The sequence below is a fragment of the Rhinatrema bivittatum genome, chromosome 1 (assembly GCF_901001135.1).
Source record: "Rhinatrema bivittatum chromosome 1, aRhiBiv1.1, whole genome shotgun sequence".
Taxonomy (NCBI): Eukaryota; Metazoa; Chordata; class Amphibia; order Gymnophiona; family Rhinatrematidae; genus Rhinatrema; species Rhinatrema bivittatum.
This window is the reverse complement of record NC_042615.1, coordinates 442,428,683-442,452,227: the sequence shown is the minus strand read 5'-3', so window position 1 is coordinate 442,452,227 and position 23,545 is coordinate 442,428,683.

The window sequence follows — 23,545 nt, the reverse complement described above, 5'->3', positions numbered from 1 at the left end:
GAGTGCCAGATATACTTATCCCTCACCCCTGGAATGCCTCTTTTTAACCAAATAAGTTTGTCTGAAAAGCAGTAAATATATTAAACAAATAAACAAATCACAGATTTATCCAAACTTAAAATCCTTTTGAATATTGATCTCATTGTTTAAAAAAAAAAATCTAGTTAAGTTGGGCTCCCTCCAATGATGTTTGAGAAAATAGTTGTATTAATCATAAATCGCAATAACATTAAAGTTAAATGATTTTGTGAGGTCTCTGACATTTTTAAGTACTACTTTTAAGTAACTTTTAAAGTTTTAAAAATGAATTTTTAATCTTTGAAAGCTTTATTAAAATATATGTTGGCACACATAAAATGATTGACTGAACTAAATTTAATTCTTTGGTGTGAATCAAATAACCATCAACCTCTTATTGGCTTGTTAATTCACAGACTTTCACATCAAGCTCATGTCTGTGGTGACTAAAAGTCAATGCCACTTGACAGTCATTCTAAAGGGAAATTAATTGTTTGTTTCAATCCAATATAAGTGAGCGAGTATCAATACTACATAAACTGGCCTTCACAAATTGTACCATAGAAGTTAAAATCATGGAAAATGTGCTTCCTGTTTAGCCTACTTTTGAAGAAAAAGGTTTATGAGATTGCTGGGTCTGTGTCCCTAATAAATTTTTGTTTTGTGTCTTAGCCACTCCAAAATTTTCAGGTCATTTTAATGGGCACATGAGAACTCAGAGAGGATATTTTTAAATCCAGATTCATGCATATCTGTGAACTGCAGACAAGAATAAAGCATGTATCCTGGTGTTAATGTTTGCCCGGCCATGGGGTGAGCCTGCGAGCAGCCAAACTCATCTCTGAGTACCGGCACTCTTCATGGCTCTGACACCATCATTCTCTCGCCACCAGCATTCCCCCTAGTGCAAGAGCCATGGCGGGAAGCTCAGAAACTGGCGTGCCTCTCTGACATCATGCGACTGGGTATTTAAACACAGCAACAAATCTAATAACCTGCCTCAGCAATGGCTCTCCTGCTTAGTGTATTGTGTGTTACTCCTTCATTCCTGTTCCATCAATCCTGTTCCAGCCTGCTTCATCCAGCTTTGCTTGCCTAGCCTGTCTCATCCAGCCTTGCCTTGCCCAGCCCACTCATCCAGTGTCTCCTTGCCTGCTCTTGTCTACTCCTCAGCCCAATCTCCTGGTACTGACCTCTTGCTTCGGACTTGGATGTGACCTTGCTTGCATGCCTCCTGGACCTGACTACAGCCTTGGACCTGACCATGCTTGTTTTCAGCTGCCGTGACCCTTGGCCTTTTCCCAGTATCGCCTGTCTGCTGCCTGTCCTCGGGATGTTTTTGGACTCTCGCTGACTATATCACCCAAAGGGACCCACCTAAGTTCTGCTGGCCACCAGAACAAAAGGGCTCAACCCTTGGGGGAGATGGCTAGTATAGTTGAATCTCCAGCCTGTCTTTCTCCTGGGTCGATGGCAAACTATATTCAGGGTATGGCTACTCATCCAGCTCCCACTGTACCAACTCCAACACATCCTGTACGGTCTGCTATTCCCATTCCTCATCTACCTACACCTCCAAGGTATGATGGGGATCTCACAAAGTGTAGGGAGTTCCTGATCCAATGCCTTTTGCAGTTTGAGCTGCACGTAGCTTTCTTTCCATCTGACAGAGCCAAGGACAGATACATCCTGTCCTTGTTGGGGGATTCCACCCTTGCCTGGGCTTCACCCCTTTGGGAGAGAGACAATCCACTCTGAAGAGATCTGGGCAACTTCTTGTGGGAGTTCCGTATGATATTTGATGAACCCAGTCGTTCATCTTCCATGGTGACGGAACTCCTCCAGATCAAACAAGGCTCCCTGTCTGTTGGAGAATATGCCATTCATTTCCACATGCTGATATCAGAGCTCCAATGGAACAACAATAGCTTAACTCTCATCTTCAGGCAAGGGCTGTCTGAACGTACCAAAGACGAGCTGGCTGGCCAAGATTTGCCCACTAACTTGGAGGGACTAATCAGTCTGGCAATTCACCTAGACCTTAGATTCCAGGACTGGCCTTGTGAGAGAGGCTTGCTCATAATTCCATTCATATTACCCCCAACTTTCAATGCCCAGTAGGTGCCAGATCCCCACCAGTATCTGAACACTTGCAGGAAGAAACCATGTAGGTGTATTGCTTCACGCTGTCTCCAAAAGAGAGACAGAGGTGCAGATGCCTCAACCTGTGTCTGTACTGTGCTACCCCTGGTCACTTTGCAACCTAGGACTGGTGGGAGAGGCTACCCTAGGTCAACCATGATCTTCTCCTCAAATCTTGGTACTGATAAACCTTTCCTTTGTGAAAACCCAGTTGATGCTCAAGCCTTCCTCGACACCAGTGCTGGTGGCAACTTCACCCACAAAACTTTGGTGCATCAGTAGGGACTCCCTACCACCCTAATGAAGACAGCCCTCATGATTCCTTTGTTCATGGGGATCCCTTTCCTGGGTGTGTCACTGTGGCACCATGTCACTCTCTATGCAGACTGGTTTCCTCCACAGAGAACAGATCAGCCTGTACATACTCCTGAAGGCTGTCAATACAGTTATCCTAGGCCTACCCTGGCTCTTGCAGCATCAATATAGATCAAAAAATCCCACAACAAATGGTTCCCAAATTAAATGCAACCACCAAACGAGGCATTGAAAAAGCCGATCAAGAGAAAATAATAATTATTAAAGAATGATTTTAGTTATAAGGTAGGGTATCAGCAAGCCAGGTGTGACTAAGACCTCCCCAGATATGGAGGTTACTCAGACAACTTGATCATCCATCTGTGGCTCATGCAAGGTGCCATACAAATCACAGTCACAATATTTTTTTAAGCATAATTTTAAAAAAAATGCAATTCAAAAAGCCTAAAGGCACAAGTAAGAGAAGAACACAATGACATAAGAAAATGAAACACTGATGTCAGCTGGCATTTCGGAACTCCTGCATTAGGGGGATTAATCTTAGAGAGGATGTCATATGGAACAATCACTTCAGCTGGATCAGCTGATCTCCACTGATCTGAGAAGGTGTCATCAAACCAGCATCAATTGGGGAACTTTACAGATTACCTGATGGAGTCCTCTGTGACATGAATAATGCCTTTCTAAGGTCTTGCTGCTTCTTCCCCTTGCCGGAGCAATAACCCCGGACCTTCCTGGCCTTCCACCTCAGTATGCAACCTATGCAAATGTCTTCAGCAAACAGCAGGTGGGAATCCTTCCACCACATTGCTTCTATGACTACCTGATTGATTTACTTCCAGGGAAGGTACCTCCCAGGGTAAAATCTACCTTCTCTCCATGCCCAAAATAGACGCAATGTCCAAGTACATCAAGGATAATCTAGAAAGAGGATTCATTCATCTATTTTCTTCTCCTGCTGGGGCCAGTTTCATTTTTGTCAGTAAAAAAAGATGGCGTGCTCTTCCTTTGCATTAATTATTGAGGGCTCAATTCAATTACAAGAAGAACTGGTACCTTTTTCCACTCATCATGGAACTCTTCAGTTGCTTCAGAGGAGCACAGATATTTTAAAAACTTGAATTATATGGGGCATAAAACCTAATTTGAATCAGAGAGGGTGACTAATAGAAGACAGCTTTTAATACCAGGAATGGGCACTACAAGTTTCTGGTGATGCCCTTTGGTTTGTGCAAGGTCCTTGTTGGTTTTTGTTTATGGTCAATGAAATTTTCTGTGACCTTTACTTTCACATGGTGGTCCATCTGGACGATATTCTTGTTTTTTTCAAAATCTGTGAAGGTGTATTCAGATAATATGAGGCAAGTACTCCAGAGACTCCGTGAACACCATCTTTATGCAAAATTAGAAAAATGCACCTTCAAGCAGGAGGAGCTCCCATTTATTGGCTATATCATTTCCAAACAAGCCTTCGGATGGACCCTGAGAAGTTGAAAGCCATCCTAGAGTAGCCTCAGCCCATAGGTCTCAAGGCTCTGCAACACTTCTTTGGGTTTGTGAACTGTTATAAAAAATTCATTCATGGTTACTCTGCCTTGGCCGCCCCACTTACAGCCCTTAAGAAAAAGGGCTTGAACACCAAAAATTAGACTAACATCACTATCCAGACATTTAACCAGCTCAAGGAAGAGTTCATGTTTGACTGTGCCTGCACCACCCAGACCCTTCAAAGGCATTCATGCTGTAGATAGATGCTTCTACCCTTAAGGTAGGGGCTATCCTCACAGAGCATGACAATCATCATACTCTTGTAACCTGTTCCTATTTCTCTAATAAGTTTACTCTAGCAAGAGAAACTACATAATTGGGGATTATGAACCACTAGCTATGAAAAAAGCCCTAGAGGAATGGCAACATCTGTTAAAAGGGGCCAGACCTCCAGAGGGTAGATATTCAATGGCCAGGTAGATGGATAACTCAAACGTTATCTATCTAAATGGCAAATATGGCAGACTCAGCCACTTAGCTGTCCAAATTATAGCTGGATAGCTACTTATCTGGCTGTAATTTAACTGAATAATAAAAGGGTATTTCAGGGGAATTCTAAGGAGGGGTTAAGATATGAAGCTAACCTAGTCAAATATTGGGTATATCTGGCTAGGTTAGCCAGATAACTTTAGACCTGCTTTAGACCTTGTGTTGCAGGATAACTTTCTACTTAACAGTATATCTTCAAAGATATCCAGTTAAGTAGCTTGTCAGTGTCATCCAAAAAAGGAAAATTTCAAAAGGCCCATGGCCTGATTGTGAACCTCCCCTCCCTAATACATAAATGGCCAGCAGCCCCAGAACAAGAACGATCCCTTCACCCCCTCCGCAATTTTTCCTGTTTTCATTAAAAAATTGCCATTGGTATGTGCTAGTCCCACACTGGATGACAGTAGTTCCTCAATGCTTATGGCAGAAATTCCTTCAGTGGGCCCATGAATATCATTTGGTGGGGCACCCAAGCATTACCATAACCCTGGAATTAAACTTCTGACACTATTGGTGACCTCAGATAAAGGTCAATGTAAAGCAGTGTGGAATTCTGCTCCACTTGTGCCATGAATAAAGGTCCTCGAGCCTGACCATGGGCTGTTACAGCCATTGCCACCCCCTAAGGAACCCTGGACCCATTTGGCCACTGACTTTGTCGCCAACCTTTCCCTCTCAAGTGCCAGCACCACCATATGGGTAGTGGTGAATCATTTTTTGAAGATGGCTATTTTCACACCTCTCCCTGTCTTCCTTTAGCATCTGAGCTGGCTAATCTATTTTTCAACCAATCTTTCATTTATATAGGCTCCTATTCCATATCTTTTGGACCAAAGGGTACTAGGGGTGTGCATTCGTTTTGAACGCATATGAAAAATGCAACTTATATTTTTAAGAGAGAAAAAAAAGGTTTGAGGAGAAACGCATCGCGAGTTCCAACGTATTCAACAGAAATATGTTGAATACGTTGGAACTCGCGATGCGTTTCTCCTCAAACCTTTTTTTTCTCTCTTAAAAATATAAGTTGCATTTTTCATATGCGTTCAAAACGAATGCACACCCCTAGTACCCTTTGGTCCAAAAGATATGGAATGGGAGCCTATATAAATGAAAGATTGGTTGAAAAATAGATTAGCCAGCTCAGATGCTAAAGGAAGACAGGGAGAGGTGTGAAAATAGCCATCTTCAAAAAATGATTCACCACTACCCATATGGTGGTGCTGGCACTTGAGAGGGAAAGGTTGGCGACAAAGTCAGTGGCCAATTTCTGTTGAATATGTTGAACCTAAATAAACACTTAAACCCCCCACCCTCCTGACCCCCCCAAGACTTACCAAATCTCCCTGGTGGTCCAGCGGGGAGTCAGGAAGCCATCCCTGCACTCCTTTGCAATTTCCTCATGGCGCCGATAGCCTGTGTCACAGGGGCTGCCCGTGCCATTGGTCAGCCCCTGTCACATGGTCACCGGCGCCATCTTGTGCTCCTACCACGTGACAGGTAGGTCATGTGGCAGGAGGTCGCTCCGGGACCCCCGCTGGACCCAACTGGAACTTTTGGCCAGCTTGGGGGGGCCTCCTGACCCCCCCCAAGCTGGCCAAAAGTTGGGTCCCGGACCCCTGTTGGGTCCAACAGGGGTCCGGGAGCGGAGGAGCACGTGATGCCGGAGCGGAGTGATGCCGGCGTCACGTGCTCCTCCGCGCCTCCGCTCCCGGACTCCCGTTGGACCCAACCGGAACTTTTGGCTGGCTTGGGAGGGTGAGGAGGCCCCCACAAGCTGGCCAAATGTTCCGGTTGGGTCCAGCGGGGGTCCCGGAGCGACCTCCTTCCACATGACCTACCTGTCACGTTGTAGGAGCACAAGATGGTGCCGGTGACCATGTGACAGAGGCTGACCAATGGCACGGGCAGCCCCTGTGACACAGGCTATCGGCGCTGTGAGGAAATCGCAAAGGAGTGCAGGGCTGGCTTCCTGACTCCCCGCTGGACTACCAGGTAGTTTTGGTAAGTCTTGGGGGGGGATTAAGGAGGGTGGGGGGGTTACATTTTTATTTAGGGAACCGGGACATGTATGGACAGATCCACAACTTATGGATTTCTCCATACTTCCATATTGAACGGAATCGACCCTCCACAACAACGTATCAACGATTCAACGTAAACTTTTTGTCTGCACACCTCTAAAGGGTACAGTTTACAGCCCGCTTTTGGAAGACCATTTAGAACATGGATGGACAAATGTTTGGATCTGAGTGCCACATTAACAGCTCTGCCTGGATGGGAGCCTAGCCTACTGGCTAGTGAATCATTGAAGATCTAGGGGAAAGTTTTCCCTGGTTCCAGTCAAGGAACTAGGGGAGGAAATCACCTTAAAGGGCCACTGCCCACCCCCCCAAAAAAAAAAAAGCAAACCACAGCCAAACGGGGAAGTTGAACATTAGATGACCTTCTTTAAATGAAATTTGCATGCATGAATAATGGAAATGCATGCAAAGAAGATCATTACTAGTCAATTTGATACAAATATTTTTGCACATCCCCCTCTCAATTAACAATAAATGTCATACTCCAGTGCCTCTTCCTCATACTCACACCCCAAACTGCCTACATCAATACCTAGGCCCCCTGATAGAGAATGCCCCCAACCTCCAGCCCTTCCAATGCAGAGAAACCCCTCACCTTCAGCTCTCCCTAGCTAGTTGCTGTTCTTATTCTTCCTTACAGTCATGTGCACTTACTCTTAGAAACCTAGAATTAATTATTTCTGTCCACTCAGAACCCATCCTCTGAATAGTACACTCCATTTTTGTTGTGTCATGCTTACAGGTTTTTTACTTTCCTTAATCCTTCTCCTATTCATTTATTTTCTATGATTTTTTTAGAGCCAGAATTTCAGTTTGACAAACTAGGAAGCAGTGTACATTGCCAAAATTTTGAGGGATGGCCAGAGCCACTAATGTCTTGCAGAGCTCATCCCTAGGAGGGTGGGGGGAGTTGTTTAAATTGATTTAGGCAGCCAAATAATTTGGCTAAGATTCGTATATTCGTGGGGAATCGCGATACGTTTCACTTCCCCACGAATACAACAAATATGGCAACATCCATTGTGGATTGCCAATACATAGGGACCAAATGCACACCCCTAGTAAGCTCATGATTATAGAGGTAACCTGGTAGGTACCTTTAAATGATATAATATATGAGGCTACCACCTTCCTCCTCAAAAAAATTTTTAGAAGCACTTCATAAGAATTTATTCACCATTATAAATATATGTTTGTAGGTTTGATGTGATTCATGGATATTGAGGATTAACCTACAATATTGGTCCATATTATTTGGCATCTCAGAGAAGGTATGGGTGTTTTTTTTAAATAAAAAATGATGCTCATACAATTTGTTCTGCAATCCTTTTCTTACTAGCTATTCTCTATTGTCATCTTTATTTTCACATCACTCTCTCCTGATTACCCCATTTTTTTCTCTATAATCCTTGACCCAAACTTGCTCCCATCTCTTCTGTAGAGATGTGAATCGTGTCCTCGATCATCTTAACGATCGATTTCGGCTGGGAGGGGGAGGGAATCGTATCGTCGCTGTTTGGGTGTTTAGAGTATCGTGAAAATCGTTAAAATCGTGAACCGGCACACTAAAACCCCCTAAAACCCACCCCCGACCCTTTAAATTAAATCCCCCACCCTCCCGAACCCCCCCCCCTCAAATGCCTTAAATTACCTGGAGGTCCAGCGGCGGTCCGTAGCTAAATCGGGGGAAGGGGGAGAGCAGGAAAACCGGCACACTAAAACACCCTAAAACCCACCCGACCCTTTAAATTAAATCCCGAACCCTCCCGAACCCCCCCAAATGCCTTAAATTACCTGGGGGTCCAGCAGCGGTGCGGAACGGTCTCCTGCAATTGAATCGTGTTGTCTTCAACCGGCGCCATTCTGCGCCGCCATTTTGCAAAATGGCGGCGGCCATAGACCAACACGATTCGACTGCAGGAGGTCGTTCTGGATCCCCGCTGGAATTTTGGCAAGTCTTGTGGGGGTCAGGAGGCCCCCCCAAGCTGGCCAAAAGTCCCTGGGGGTCCAGCGGGGGTCCGGGAGCGATCTCCTGCCGCAAATCGTTTTCCATACGGAAAATGGCGCCGGCAGGAGATCGACTGCAGGAGGTCGTTCAGCCGGTCCGGAACCCCCGCTGAACGACCTCCTGCAGTCGATCTCCTGCCGGCGCCATTTTCCGTACGGAAAAAGATTTGCGGCAGGAAATCGCTCCCGGACCCCCGCTGGACACCCAGGGACATTTGGCCAGCTTGGGGGGGCCTCCTGACCCCCACAAGACTTGCCAAAAGTCCAGGGGGGGACCAGAACGACCTCCTGCAGTCGAATTGTGTTGGTCTATGGCCGCCGCCATTTTGCGCCGCCATTTTCAAAAATGGCAGCGCAGAATGGCGCCGGCTGAAGACAACAATTTCAATTGCAGGAGGCCGTTCCGGACCGCCGCTGGACCCCCAGGTAATTTAAGGCATTTGGGGGGGGTTCGGGAGGGTGGGGGATTTAATTTAAAGGGTCGGGGGTGGGTTTTAGGGGGTTTTAGTGTGCCAGTTTTCCTGCCCTCCCCTTCCCCCGATTTACGATTTTTTGACGATAAATCGGGGGAATTGGTATTGTATCATGGCCCTAATGATTTTTGACGATTTAAAATATATCGGACGATATTTTAAATCGTCAAAAAACGATTCACATCCCTACTCTTCTGTTTTTATTTTTCTTTCTCTGTTTCCCTTCAGGATCTCTCCCCCTCAATTGCTTCTTACGACTAAGGAAGTGGCAACAGTAGCAAAATCAAAAGATATATGCAAACACATTTATCATGGGTTGCTTCCCTACCATGGGGCATTTGGGAATGGAGTACCAGGTTGGCCTATTGATTGCTAAATAAATCTCTGGGCCATTTTCAGATGGGTACTGCCTGTCTTCAATTTATAAAAGTGTCATCTTAACATTGGGCTGTATATGGATGGGAATATTATGTGGTTTAGGCTCTTCATGTGTCCTCCACATAAAATTTAACCTAAGCTCTTTTTCTTTGGTCTACATATACTAGGTAGAATCAGGCCTCCATTGTCTTTGATAATTCAGGGTTTGTTTGTGCCAGAATTCCGCAGGACAAAACATTCTGGGTCTCTATCACTTGACAGGGTCAGTCAACAGAAGATATTTTTGGCTGCCCTCTTCCTTCTTCTTTTTAATGGTGGAAAACAAAATTTTCCCTTCCTGATTCCCATTACCTGGAAAGTAAAACCCTAAGTCCACAGAACTGGAACAGCAAGAAAGGTTGTTTTGACAAAACTCAAACTCATCCCAAGAAAAATCTGAATCTGATCTAGTCACACATTTTGAAAAAATCCAATAGGAATTTCCTTTGCTACAGGTGTAGCACTATGGCATACAACCAATGAGGGACCACTGCTTTTAAACCTAAAAATCAAGTGCTCCCTGGTTCATAGTCTTTTTTTTTATTATTTTACCCATGAATCTCTAACAAATACATGTTCTGAAGTCTTGTATTTGACTTGTCTATGTGTCTTGCTCGATTTTAAGCTTCACAGAGCAGGGACTGTCTCTTATGTACCTCTGCACAGAGTTGTAGATGCCTAGCAGTGCTATATAAATAAGTACTGGCAGGAGTAGAACCTAGGAATATGAAACTAATTGAATATTTCTTATTTTAATAGATAAACATATTATTTGCCTTATATCTGCCTGAAAATGGAAATAAGCTGCTTAGCAGAAAAACACAGAGTATTTTATGCAAATACATTTGAATATAATGTGTTCTCTATTTTGGTACTATAATAATCCTGACAGTCTTTTATTCTCCTTTCATGTTTGCACCAAGTTATTACTAGAAGTCCAATTATAAGGCTGTGGTTATGCAATTACCTGCTGGAAGGAAGTGTTAACAACTTGTCATCTTAATCATTACACTAATCTTTATTCAAAATGTGCCGTAAAAGCAACAAAAAAAAATATTACTTGAAAAGGTAGTGGTTTTGGTGGCAAAAAGAAAGCATTTTTGCTAAGGAAAAAAGGCAAGACAAATTTAATAGAGAGCATAAATTCTTAGAATTCAAATGACTCTCCCCATTAGTTAAATCAGCTTGCCAATCATTCTGTAGACTGACTGGGGATATAGAATTAGATGGACTTAATCTGCAAAAGTAGTTGTTGCTTCTTCTAGAAATCTGACTCTGGCATTGCTGGTAAAATGTAGTATCTATAAAAACTGAAACAAAAAAAAAAGTTTGATTGAATGGAGATTCCTTTCTTTAGCAGTATTTCAAAAGGTAAAAAAATAAATAAGGAAATTCAAGAAAGCTTTCTGCTAGATTTCTGCTATAAATTTTGCATAAATAACATCTGCGATAAAAAGGGGAGTGGTTAGGGAATTTTCTGAGTTATCACAATGCGCGCTATTTTATTGCAATGCACATTAAATTAAAAATTTATCACACCCGTGATATTTTCACTTTCAAAACTGCCCAGACAGGCATTTCCTTGTTTTGGGCTGTTCCTGGAGTGAGGGAGAGAGAGAGAGAGAGTACATTGTAGAAATATCATCTTTGTGTACCTTTCCTCATTCCAAATCAAATCAAATCTTCACTGATGTGTACTGTGCTGTTTGTACATCTGACAGTGCATGTAAAATTGGCCCCCAAACCCTAGACCTCCACCAAAACCTCACCTAAATTTACTAGATGACCCTACTATAGTGATATAAATAGATGACAAATATGTGGCTACCCTAGAGATGCTCGCTCTCTTTTGCATCTTGCAAAGCAAAAAATAATGCCCTAATGCATTTTGATGAATGACCCTGTTTGGAGTTTATATCACAAACAAACAAAACACGAATCGCTGGGGTAGATTTTATAAATTTGCGCGAGCGCGTACTTTTGTTCGCGCACCAGGCGCGAACAAAAGTACGCTGGATTTTATAAGATACGCGCGTAGCCGCGCATATCTTATAAAATCCGGGTTCGGTGCGCGCAAGAGGGTGCACATTTGTGCAACTTGCGTGCGCCGAGCCCGGCGCGCGCTGCCTGTTGCCTCCAAGGCGGCTCCGAAATCGGAGCCGCCTCGGAGGGAACTTTCTTTCCACCCCCCGCACCTTCCCCTCCCTTCCCCTACCTAACCCACCCCCCCGGCCCTATCTAAACCCCCCCGCCACCTTTGTTGCCAGATATACACCTGCCGAAAGCAGGTGTAAATCTGCGCGCGCCAGCAGGCTGCTGGCGCGCCATCACCCGACCCGGGGGCTGGTCCGGAGGCCTCGACCATGCCCCCGGGCCGGCGCCATGCCCCCGGTCCCGCCCCGAACCGCCCCCTGACCCCGGACACGCCCCAGACACGCCCCCTCCCCCGCCCCTTTTACAAACCCCCGGGACTTACGTGCGTCGCGGGGCTCTGCGCGTGCCCGCGGCGTATGCAAAATAGGCGCGCCGGCGGACGGATTTACGCGCACAGGGCTTTTAAAATCCGGCCCTCTGTGAATAAACTCTAATGTCTGGTATCTTAGTAGGTAACAACAAAAATAGGAAGTACCTCAATGTTAATGCAAACCGTTTTTGCTTTTCATTTGATATGTGAGCTTAGTGGTTGTGCTTCATTACATGCATAATCATAGTGTTCTCAGTCTTTTAAGACCATCTTACATAAGCTCTCCTTGTTAACCACAAGCCTTAAAGTGTTTTAAACCATCTGAATGAAGTTAATTTTTTCAAAATACTGGTAAAGCCGCCCTTGTCAGATTTCTAGATTGGCTAGTCTCGTCAATTTAACTTATCTTAAACAGTTCGCCGCATTGCTGATTATTTTCTCTAGGTGGCTGTGAAGCTGCCCAACACTGGCAGTCTTTCGGCAATCTATGCCTGCTTCAGGGGCCGGAGAGACAGCTGTCAGTGTAAGAATAGATATCAGTATTGGCACAAGTGCCTATAACACAAATACATTTTAAAAACTTACTGTGAAGTCAGACTGGGATAGGGACACCGCTGCTGTATGTCAGACGGCGGCCATAATGTCCTCCTGGTTATTTAAAGAAAGCCGGACCAATGACAACTTGCAAAGGGACTATGTCCCGCCCTCGGCTAGTGGAAATTGACTAAAAACATTCAGATGTCAATGAAATCTGTTTCTGAACTCGGGGAGAGGTGATAGTTTCCTATCATGTCTGACTTACAAAGATAAAATAGTTTGGTAGTTCCCTCTCAGGTAGGCTTTTATCATCACATTCTCCTATAGCTATATAAATTCTTTGCAGTCCTGCAGTGCACATGCCCCTTACAAATATTATATGCTTACAATAAGTAAGTATTTTTTCAGTGAAATTGATGTTCTTTATTTAAAGGACTTAAGAAACATAATTATACTTCACCCAAAGAGTCTGAAAGATAATTTTTCATTCTTTTCTAGTACTCTTTCTTGCAGGACTGAACTCCTTGCTAAATCTTTAAGACATAAAACAAGACATAATTTTTACCAAATAGTACTATGTGCTGAAAATATTGCACTATTATTCAAAAACAAGCCATAATAAACTACATATTAAATTTAAACTTCATATTAAGAAGTGCTGGAAAATGAAAAACACATTATTAAGATACTGGGCATTGTCACCTGCAAGATACAGACATATATTCTTCAAATATATTGTATGCATGCAAACGTATTAGGAAGAATGTTTTTATTTATTATTTGCAAGAATCTTTATTATATATTAGCTGAGAAAAGGTAGAGGAAAAATAATCTTGAAGCAATTTAAATACAAGTACTTTGCACTGATCCTGTTATGAAACTATTATCCCTTCCACAACCTAGCCATGGTAAGGATTTTAAGATTTGTTGGACTAGAATTGTTCAATTATGTTCATTTTGATAAGTTCCATGGTAAAACCTCTTCTGTTTTTCTTACCACAAATACTTGCAAAATCTACAGCAGTTCTGTAGAATGTTGCAATCACTACTGCTGGGATCCTTCCTGCAGGCCTAGCCGCAGACAGTCCCTTGCCTTCGCGGCAGACCATTGCTGTAGCCATCCCTTCATCTTCCATGGCCTTGCACCGCTGCCTGGACTGCTGCCGCTCCTGCTCCGTTGCGGCATGGAGCCACTGCCAGGGTCCTCCGCTTGACCGGCAGGAAGCCGCCGCTCCCTGTTGCCTCCACGGCAGGCCACTGCCGCTGACTTCTTCTCCTCTTTGTGGCAAGGAGCCACCTCTAGCCCGGCTTCCCATGCGGCAGAACATCGCCACAGGCTCCTGCTCTCCTGGCTCTCCCTAGGCGTCGGCACATGCCTGTCCTGCTCTTTTAAAGGGCCAGCAGTGGGAAAAGCCCTGCAGCTCTCATCAATGATGTCATCCCCCTTGCCTGGATCAGCCCTATAAAAGGGCCCTGCTTCAGTTCTTCAGGGCTTTTGTATCTTTTCAGTGGTCTGTGGTTTTCCTTCTGGTCCAGGCCCTCCATGGTCTTCCTGTGTCTTGATGGCTCTTCGTTCCATGTTCTTATGTTCCTAGTCTCATCCCCCATTGGAGCTCCTTTGTCGCTTGTTCCTTGTCCCTGTTGTTCCAGATGCATTGACGTCCAGTGGTCCTGATGTTCCATGTCCAGATGTCCTGACGTCCAATGGTCCAGTCCTGTTTCAGTCATCCTCTTCTCCAGCTCTTCATCCAGTTCCCAGGTTCCTTTGTTCACCTTTCCTGGCGTGCCACCATCATGGTCCGCGACCAGCCCATGGGGGGCTGTGTAGGGTGCCTCGTGGCACGAGGCCTAACTTCTTGTCTGCAGCACAAGCCTCCAGAAGGCTCCTGCTTTTAATGCAAGCTTCTGAATCCTGAGTCTAGAATCCTGTCCTGGTCTTTGGAGTTCCTTGTACCTGCTTCCATCCATGTCTAAGACTCTGCCAGAACCTGCTCCACTTCAATGTGGTGCGCGACCAGCCACCAGCAGCTGTGTAGGATGCATCCCGGTGTAGGCCTCTCCTGAATCTTCATCATGTCCTGGCTTCAAGTTCTACTACTTCGTCTGGAGTCTGATTCACCTTTGGTGTGGTCCGCGACTAGCCATGGACAGCTGTGCAGGGTGTGCTGCGTTGCAGCACTCACCCAGTACTTTATCCTGAATCCTTGCCTGAGACCTCCAAGCATCCTGAAACCTTGTCTGAATCTTCTGAATATCCTAAGTCTTCGTTTGAGTCTTCTGAATATCCTGAATCTTTGTTTAGTCCTCCAAATATCCTGAGTCTTCCAAGTCTATGTCTGAGTCCTTCAAGTATCCAGAATCTACATCTGAGTCCTCTGAGTATCCTGAGTCTCTGAGTCTTCTAGTTCCTGTCTCATATTGTTCCTGCCCTCAGCCTCCGTCTGGCCTCACACACTCATCGTTCCCAAGCGCGGATTCAGAAGGGCTATCGAGTGGCTGGAGGGCTACTCTCAAGACCAGCATTGCGTTGCTGGGTCTTATTGGTGTGTGTAGGTCCAGTGAAGGGCTAAGCCTGCCTTGTTCCTGTTCCCAACATTCCTTGCTTTGTCTTCAGTCCATCCTTGCTTCTGCTATGCCTGTGTTGTATTCGCTCACCTCTCACGGTGCGTGTTGGGCTTCTCCCTGAGCCGCACCATGATCCAAGGGCTCACAATCTCACTCGAGAAAGTGACCACGCCTCTCCACTCTTAACAACTACACAGTATACCATAGATGGTGCCATTTAAAAGAATTAACCCAGATTCATCAAAATGCTATAGATTTTGCATGGATAATGCCTGTGATAAGGAAGAGGTATGGTTAGGGTAATTTTTGAGTTACTGTACTATGTGCTATTTTATTGCACCCAATAGGCATTTCCTTATTTTTGGGCTTCTGGGAGAGAGTGAGAGAGCAAGAGAGCAAGAGAACAAGAACCTCTTTATAAGACTTTTAGGAAAGGTACATAAAGATGAGATTTCTACAATGTTCTTTTGCCCTAGCTTGACAGTACCTAATTCCAAATAAAATCAAGTCTTCACTGATGTGTACTGTGGTGTTAATACATCTGCCTGTGCATGTAAATGTTGGCGAGGTGGATCCCCTAAGCCAAGATGAAGTTGGTGCCACCTATAAGAGGGAGCCCCCTAAAGGTCTTTGTCTTCGGGAAGTGGATGCAGGTAAAGTGGAGACCCAACTGGACCTTCACATATACCAGCTCTGGTTCCCTGCAGGTTGAGTCCTTGGGTACCGGGGTCGGCAGAACTTAGGTGCTGGTCTCCAGATAAAGACAATCCAACAAAGGCAGAATGCAGAGAGAAGTGAAACATACCCGAGTTCATGGCCAGCGGCAAACAATGGGATCCAGGAACAGGCCAGAGGTCAGGGCAGGCAGCTAGAGAGAAGACACAGTGAGGAGGCAGTAGGTCAGGACAGGTGGCAGATGAAGCAAAATACAGGGATGTACCAAGTCAAGAACCAGAGAAGCAAGCTAGAGGGCTGAGAAGCTAGAACAGGAGTGGGAACAGGATCACAAGAACAGGAGCAGGAAATGGAACAGGAACGCAGGAACTGGAACAGGAACAGGATCAGAAACTGGAACACGGAACTGGAAGCTGGAGCTGGGATAGGCATGCCAAGCAACTCACACTCAAAGCTGAGCAGGACCTGTTGCTGAGGTGAGGGAGAGATGGCAAGGCAGGGTATTTATAACTGACATCATCACTCTGTGCTGCAGGGAACTTTCCCACCACTGGCCCTTTAAACAGAAGATAGTGGTGTACACATGTACATGGAGGGACCTTGGACAGTGGCAGAGATGTGGAGAATGTGGGAGCAGGCCGCGCCTGCTGAGGTCAGCATCGGGGATGGGACAGAAGTGAGCCTTCTGGTCCCCAAGGTGAGGGGAACTGGCCACATGAGTCTGCGGCAGGGGCACTTAAACAATACCTCCTCCTCTTTGCCTCCTCCCAAAAGGTCGTGGTTTCTTGGGATGGGTGCAGTGGAAGTGTGGGAGCAGCATTTTATCCAAAATGTTGGAGGCAGGCTCCTCTGTATTTTCATTGGGTCCAAAGCCCTCTCAAGAGATTAGATACTCCGATCTCTTGTGGCATTGCCTCACATCCAGAACCTCCTTCATTTGATAGATCTGGTCCTCTTCTGATGAAAGGTTCTGGGATTGGGGGAGCTTCTGCTGAGGCCAGGACAAAACCACGGGTTTAAGGAGGGACTCATGAAAGGAATCTTCAGAGACGAGGATAATCGTAGTCAACAGGTGACTGGCCCAACATATTCAATGATTGAAAAGGGGCCGATGTAATAGAAGTTACCCTAAGGCGGATGTGGCAGGTGCTTAGCCACACTCTATCTCCGGGATTAAAGAGGAGTGCTGCTTGCCAATGTTTGTCGCTGTTCTCTTAGTTTTTTCCTCAGCCTTCTGGAGTTATGAGAAAACTTGGCCCAGGGGAGAAGGGTGGCCCAGTTGTCCTGTCAGTCTTTCATGAAGGAGTGGATAAAGGGCTTCAGGGTTCGGTTTGTATGATCGGCCTGGCCGTTGCCCTCGGGTTGATAGCTCATGGTGAAGTCCTACTTAATGCTGAATTTCCTGCACAGGGAACGCCAGAAATTGACAGTAAATTGAATTCTACAATTGGAAGCTATATGCTGCGGGAGGCCATGGAGATGGAAGATATGCTGGGTAAACAGTTTAGCCAGTTCAGGAGCTGATGGGAGACTAGGGAGTGGAGTGAAGAGGGCCATCTTTGAAAACCTGTCGACAATGACCCAGATAACGTGGTGGCCAATTAAGGGAGGTAGGTGCACCACAAAGTCCGTAGACAGATGAGTCCAGGGTTCCCTGGGGGCTGGCAGTGGCTGTAATAGCCCCCAGGGTCACCCTGCCAGAGGTTTTTGTTGGGCACAGGTAGGGCAAGATTCCACATAGGCCTTGGTGTCCTTCACCAATTTCGGCTTCCAGTAGTAATGCTGCAACAATCACAGGATGTGAGATCTTCCTGGATGCCCTGCAGTGAGCAAATTGTGAGCCCACTTTAAAACCCTCTGATGGAGCCTTAGAGAAACCACAGTTTTCTCAGGAGGGATAGGTTGAGCTGAGGCCAGAAATACTCTTGCTGGATCGATGATGTAACTTGGAGCCTAGGGCTCATCCTCTGTCTCGAAGGCTCTCGAGACTGTGTCTACCCAGACATTCTTGGATGCTGGTTTGTACTGGAGGATGAAATCAAAACAGCTAAAAAACAGCAACCAGTGGGCCTGGCAAGGATTCAAGTGCTGGGCATGGCAGAGGTACAAGTTTTTGTGATCCATGTATACGATGATAGTATGCTGAGCTCCCCCTAGCAATTGCCGCCACTCTTCGAATGCCATCTTGATGGCAAGCAGCTCCTTGTCTCTTATGCCGTAATTTTTCTTGGGCAGGGAAAACTTGTGTGAGAAGAAGGAGCATGGTAGTAAGGCCCCCTTATACATCCCACGGATGTAGAGGAAGCATCCACCTCCAGAAAGAATGGGCGAGAGGGATCTGGGTGTTGCAGGCAGGTGTCTCTTACAAAGGCTTGTTTCAATTCATTAAATGCCATTACTGCTTCAGGTGGCCATTGTTTAGGGTTGGCACCTTTCCTGGTGAGGGTGTGAGTGGTGCAATGATATGTGAATATCGTGGAATAAAGTGTCTGTAAAAGTTGGAGAATCCTAGGAAACATGGCAAGGTCTGAAGCCCGGAGGGTTGTGGCCACTTTTGAAAACAAGCAACCTTCTCAAGATCCATCTGAAAAGAGATAATATACCCCAAGAAGGGAAGAGAGTCTCACTCAAAAAGGCTCTTCTCGAGGTTAGCCTACAGCTTGTGAGTTTGCAATCACTGGAGGACTCGCTTGACCTCCTGCCAATGGGAACGAAGATCTTAGGAATAGATGAGCACGCCATCAAGATATACTATGATGCTGATGTCTAGAAGATCCTGGAAGACCTCATTCATGAGGTGTTGGAAGACCACAGAGGCATTGCAGAGGTCGAAGGGCATCACTAAATACTCATAGTGGCCATCTCTGGTTTAAATGTGGTCTTCCACTCATTGCCTGGCCTAATGTGGACCAGGTTATATGCCCCCCGGAGGTCCAGTTTCATGAACACCTGGGCTCCTTGTAGGATATCTAGAAATTCTGGGATGAGTGGCAGGGGATACTGATCCTTCTTTTTTAGTCACAAAGAAAAAGCTGTCCCTGGTTGGAGACATAGAGGGCTGAACAAAACCTCTTTCCAAGTTTTCCTGAACGTACTGTGTCATGGCCCTGGTCTCAGGAAGGGAAAATGGGTACACCTAACCTCAATGAGGCATGGTACCCGGAAGCAGCTCTATGACGCAATCAAATGGATGGTGTTCAGGAAGAGTCTCAGCCTTTCCTTTAGAAAATACGTCTGCGGATTCAGCATACTGAGGAGCCAGAGCCAGTGGGGTCATCGATAGGAGCATCTTGGGACGTTGTACTTTGTAGGCAAGTGGCTTGGCAGCATTGTCTCCAAGAGGCCAGCTGCAAGGTCTCCCAGTTGATAGAAGGGGAGTGGGATTGTAGCCATGAAAGACCTATCACCACCGGATGGATTGCCTTCTCGAGAGAGGCCCTCTTCATTAATAATACCGGTACGCAAGCACACCAGGGTGGTGATCATGGTGATCCAGCCAGGCAATGGATCCCTATGGATGGAGGAGATATTTAGCAGCAGATCTCGGGGCAGTGTGGACAAGTGTTGACTAGGTCTGACAAGACAAAATTCCTCTGGCGCTGGAGTCGATCAGTGCCAGGGTGGTGAAGGTGCTATAGGGCAGGACAAAGGTCACAGGTACCGTGCATTGAGGAGCTGGATTGGCACAGCCCAGGGTCATCGCCCCACTGACTCCTAGGATCGTGAGTTTCCCGGCCTCTTCAGGCACTGCGCCAGCATGTAATCCTTCCCAGCGCAGTAGAGGCAGAGCCCCAACATATGTCTCCATTGCCTCTCCTCCGGGGAGAGGCAGCTCCAGCCTAGCTGCATGGGTTCTTCCTGGCAAGTCTGACTGGACTCCACTGGGGAAGGAAGAGTCATCGGCTGAGAGAAGGATGGTGCAAGTGTCATGGACCTGCGGGGTTTCCTGAGCTCACTGAAGCGCTGCTGAAGAAGTAGGTTTATTCAATCAGTCAATAAGGGCTTCCAAGTCCTCTGGAAGTTCCCAAGCTGCAAGTTCATCCTTGAAGACAATCTTCAAGGAAAATACTTCTAAGGCTGTCCTCTTGCCAACCTATCTCAGAAGCCAGAGTGCAAAATTTGACAGCATATTCTGCCTAGGTCCTGGAACCCTGACAGAGGTGAAGCAGGTCCAAAGCAGCAGTGGTATGCCATCTGGGTTCATTGAAAACTTTTTTTAAACATGTGCACAAACCACTGTAGATCCCACAGTAAGGGATCACCTCACTTCCTCAGGAGAGAGGCCCAGGCCAGGATCTTGCTATCCAAGAGAGAGAGGATAAATGTGATCTTGATGGAGTCACTGGAGAATTGAGCCAGTTGCAGGGAGAAGTGCATTTAGCTGTGGTTTAGGAAACCATGACTCTGCTGAGGGTCACTGGCATAAGAGGCAGTGCTGGAAGACGAAGAGCCATGGTTGGGGTCAGAGGAGTCAGAACTACTGAAGTTCTGTAGTTGGTGGAGGAAGATGCATCCAAACAGGTTTCCAGGCACTCAACAGTAGCCACTAAAATGTCCAGGCATTGCTGCTGCTGTAACCTCTGGGCCAGACCAGGAATGGCCTGTGGGCTGGACAGGTCTGCTAGGTCCATACCCTCAGCAAACTGTTGGCAAGGTGGAACCCTAAGCCGAGACAAAGTTGATGACACCTATAGGAGGGAGTTCCCTAAAGGTATTAGTCATCGAGAGGTGGATGCAGGTGAAGTGGATACCCAACTGGACCTTCACCTATACCAGCCCTTATTTCTCGCAGGTTGAGCCCTTGGGTACCAGGGCCAGGAGAACTTAGGTGTGGGTCTCCAGACAAAGACAATCCCACGAAGGTGGAAGGCAGAGCGAAGTCAGACTTACCAGAGGTCAGGGCCAGTGGCAGACAAAGGCATCCAGGAACAGGTCAGAGGTCAGGGCAGGCGGCTAGAGCAAAGAGTCAGTGAGTAGGCAGTAGGTCAGGACAGGCAGCAGATGAAGCAGAATCTATCCAGGGACATACTGTGTCAAGAACCAGAGAAGCAAGCTAGAAGAACGAGGAGCTGGAATAGGAGCAGGAGTGGGACCACGATCACAGGAACAGGAAATGGAGTAGGAACGCAGGATCAGGAGCTGGAACAGGAACAGGAGCAGAAATTGAAACACGGAACTGGGAGCTGGAGCTGGGATAGGCATGCAGAGCAACTCACACTCAAAGCTGGACAGGACCTGTTGCTAAGGCGAGGAAGAGATGGCAAGGCAGGGTATTTATACCTGCCTTGCCTGACGTCATTCTGGATCATGGGGAACTTCCCCACCACTGGCCCTTTAAACAGAAGAGAGTGCCATGTGCGTGCGCCTGGAGGGACCTCGAACAGCGGCATGGGACACATGGAGAGCACAGGAGTAGGCCACGCCCGCCAAGGTCAGTGTTAGGGATAGAGGCCAGCCGCAAACGTGGCAGAAGATTGCCTTTTGGCCCCCGAGGTGAAGAGAACCAGCCACACGGGTCTGCGGTCAGAGCACCTAACAGTAAAACTGGCCCTTAAACCCTAGTCAATCACCAAAATCTCATCTCAAGTTACTAGCTGGCCCTCTTATAGTGGTATAAATAATTGACTACTATGTGTGCCACTCTAGAGGTTCTCTCTCTTTGTCCCCTGGCCAAAACAGAATTTGTGAAAAATCCTGTTTCAGGCAAAACACACAGCTAGGAAAAAAAGGTGTAGTCATTTCCAGTGGAACTACCTCTCATTTTCATTTACTCCTCGCTGAATCTGTATATTATCACGGGCGATAGGGCCCTAAGACAATCTGATGAATGACCCTGTAAGTTAGGTTAATGATTTAAGCCCAAATTTTAAAAGCCCAGCGCATGCAAAAGCTGGAGGATACGTACTTAGCTGGGTCGTGCGCACACCGAGTGCATTTTAAAAACTGCCTGGCCACACGTACATCCCCCGGCGTGGAGCGGACTTGGAGGGAACTGGTGTAGGCCCAATCATATCACCGTGTATTTTTAAAAATCCCTCCTTGTGTGCACGAGACACCACCCGCCCACACATGCATGCGCTGATATAAAAAATCAGGTGAGCATGTGCACATAGGAGTCATATTTTGGAACAGGTGCATGCCGACACGCTCATTTATAAAATCACTGTGTTCGTGTGCATGCGTGCCCGGGTTTTAAAATGTATCCCTCAGTTTCAGGATTTAAAGCAAATTTGCCAAAATACTTTGCAAATCTGTATCCACAAAGGGTGTGGTTTATCTCCTGTGTTTCTGGGCTCTAGGGAATGAATATCTATAGAAATATAGGGGCGGATTTTAAAAGGGATACGCGCGTAACCCTGAATACCTGCTCCTGGGCACGCCGAGCCTATTTTACATAGGCCCGGCGATGCGAGCAAGCCCCAGGACGTGTGTATGTCCCGGGGCTTGAAAAAAGGGACGGGCAGTGGGCGGGGCGGTCCATGGGCGGGATGGGGAGGGGGCGGGACCGAGGCCTCCGGCACAGCGGCCATGCCGGGGGATCGCACACTGGCACTCGGCCAACTCACACAACCTACGCCTGTCCAGAGGCAGATGCAACTTATTTAACAAAGGTCATGGGGGGGGGGGCGGAATTAAAGTTCCCTCTGAGGCTGCTCTGATTTCGGAGTGGCCTCGGGGGGAACGGAGGAAGGCTGTGCAGCTCGGCGCGTGCAAGTTGCACAATTGTGCACCCCCTTGCACGAGCTGACCCTAGATTTTATAACATGCGCGTGGCTGCGTGTGCATGTTATAAAATCAGGCGTACATTTGTGCGTGCTGGGTTGTGTGCAAAAATGTATGCCCACGCATACCTCTTAAAATCCGGCCCATAGGTTTTGCAAATAACAACTATTGTAAAATGGGATGGAGAGGAGATATTCAGGGTGGACAGAATTATTCAGCACAAATAAAAAAAGAGATATTCAGGGTATTCAGAAAGAGTCACCATTGGAATAGACTGATCCAGCAAAAGTTATTCACCTTCACACTTAAGATGTCTTTTATTCACCTCCCAGAGCTGAATATATTTACTCTTGCTTCAAGCTGGAATATATACGAACTATCCATCATTATATCCTTATTATGCCAATTATCATCAGTTATCATCAATGGAATCAATTTAAACAATTATTTTCATTTACATTTCTTGTAAATATAGTGTTAATCCAGAATATTGTATTATTTTACTACATGCAAAATGAGAATATCTCAGTGTTATTTTAGGAAAATTAGACATTTTCTGCATCCTGTGATAATATTCAGAAGGCCATCTTTGACTTCCTGTAACATCAGATCACCAACTTTTATTTATCTGTCAGAGATTAACATCAAGGAATTATTCAAATCATCCTCATGGCTGCATGCACAATAATCTGGAAAATACAGCATACTCATTTAACATATAAAGTACACCTTCAAAACCTGGCCACATAGGATCCTCTGGGCTAAGATGTCACTATTCAAAGATTTGTCTGAGCGACTGGGAAGTACTAGGACAAAGCATTTTATTTATTTATTTTTACAAATTTGCCATGCTCAGTGGGTAAAGTTTCTTTAGTCAAATCATTGTCCAGACAAAATTCACTAAAGAAGTGACAGATTTGGAGATCTTCTATTTATTTATTTAAAAACTTTTCTATACCATCGTTAAGTTAGACAACCATCACAATGGTTTACAGCAAGGCATGATAATGAAAATGTGAGTGGTATAGATTACAAATTAATCATGTGCCATCATAGTGCGGTAACAATTCATTTCAATAAACTATGTGTGT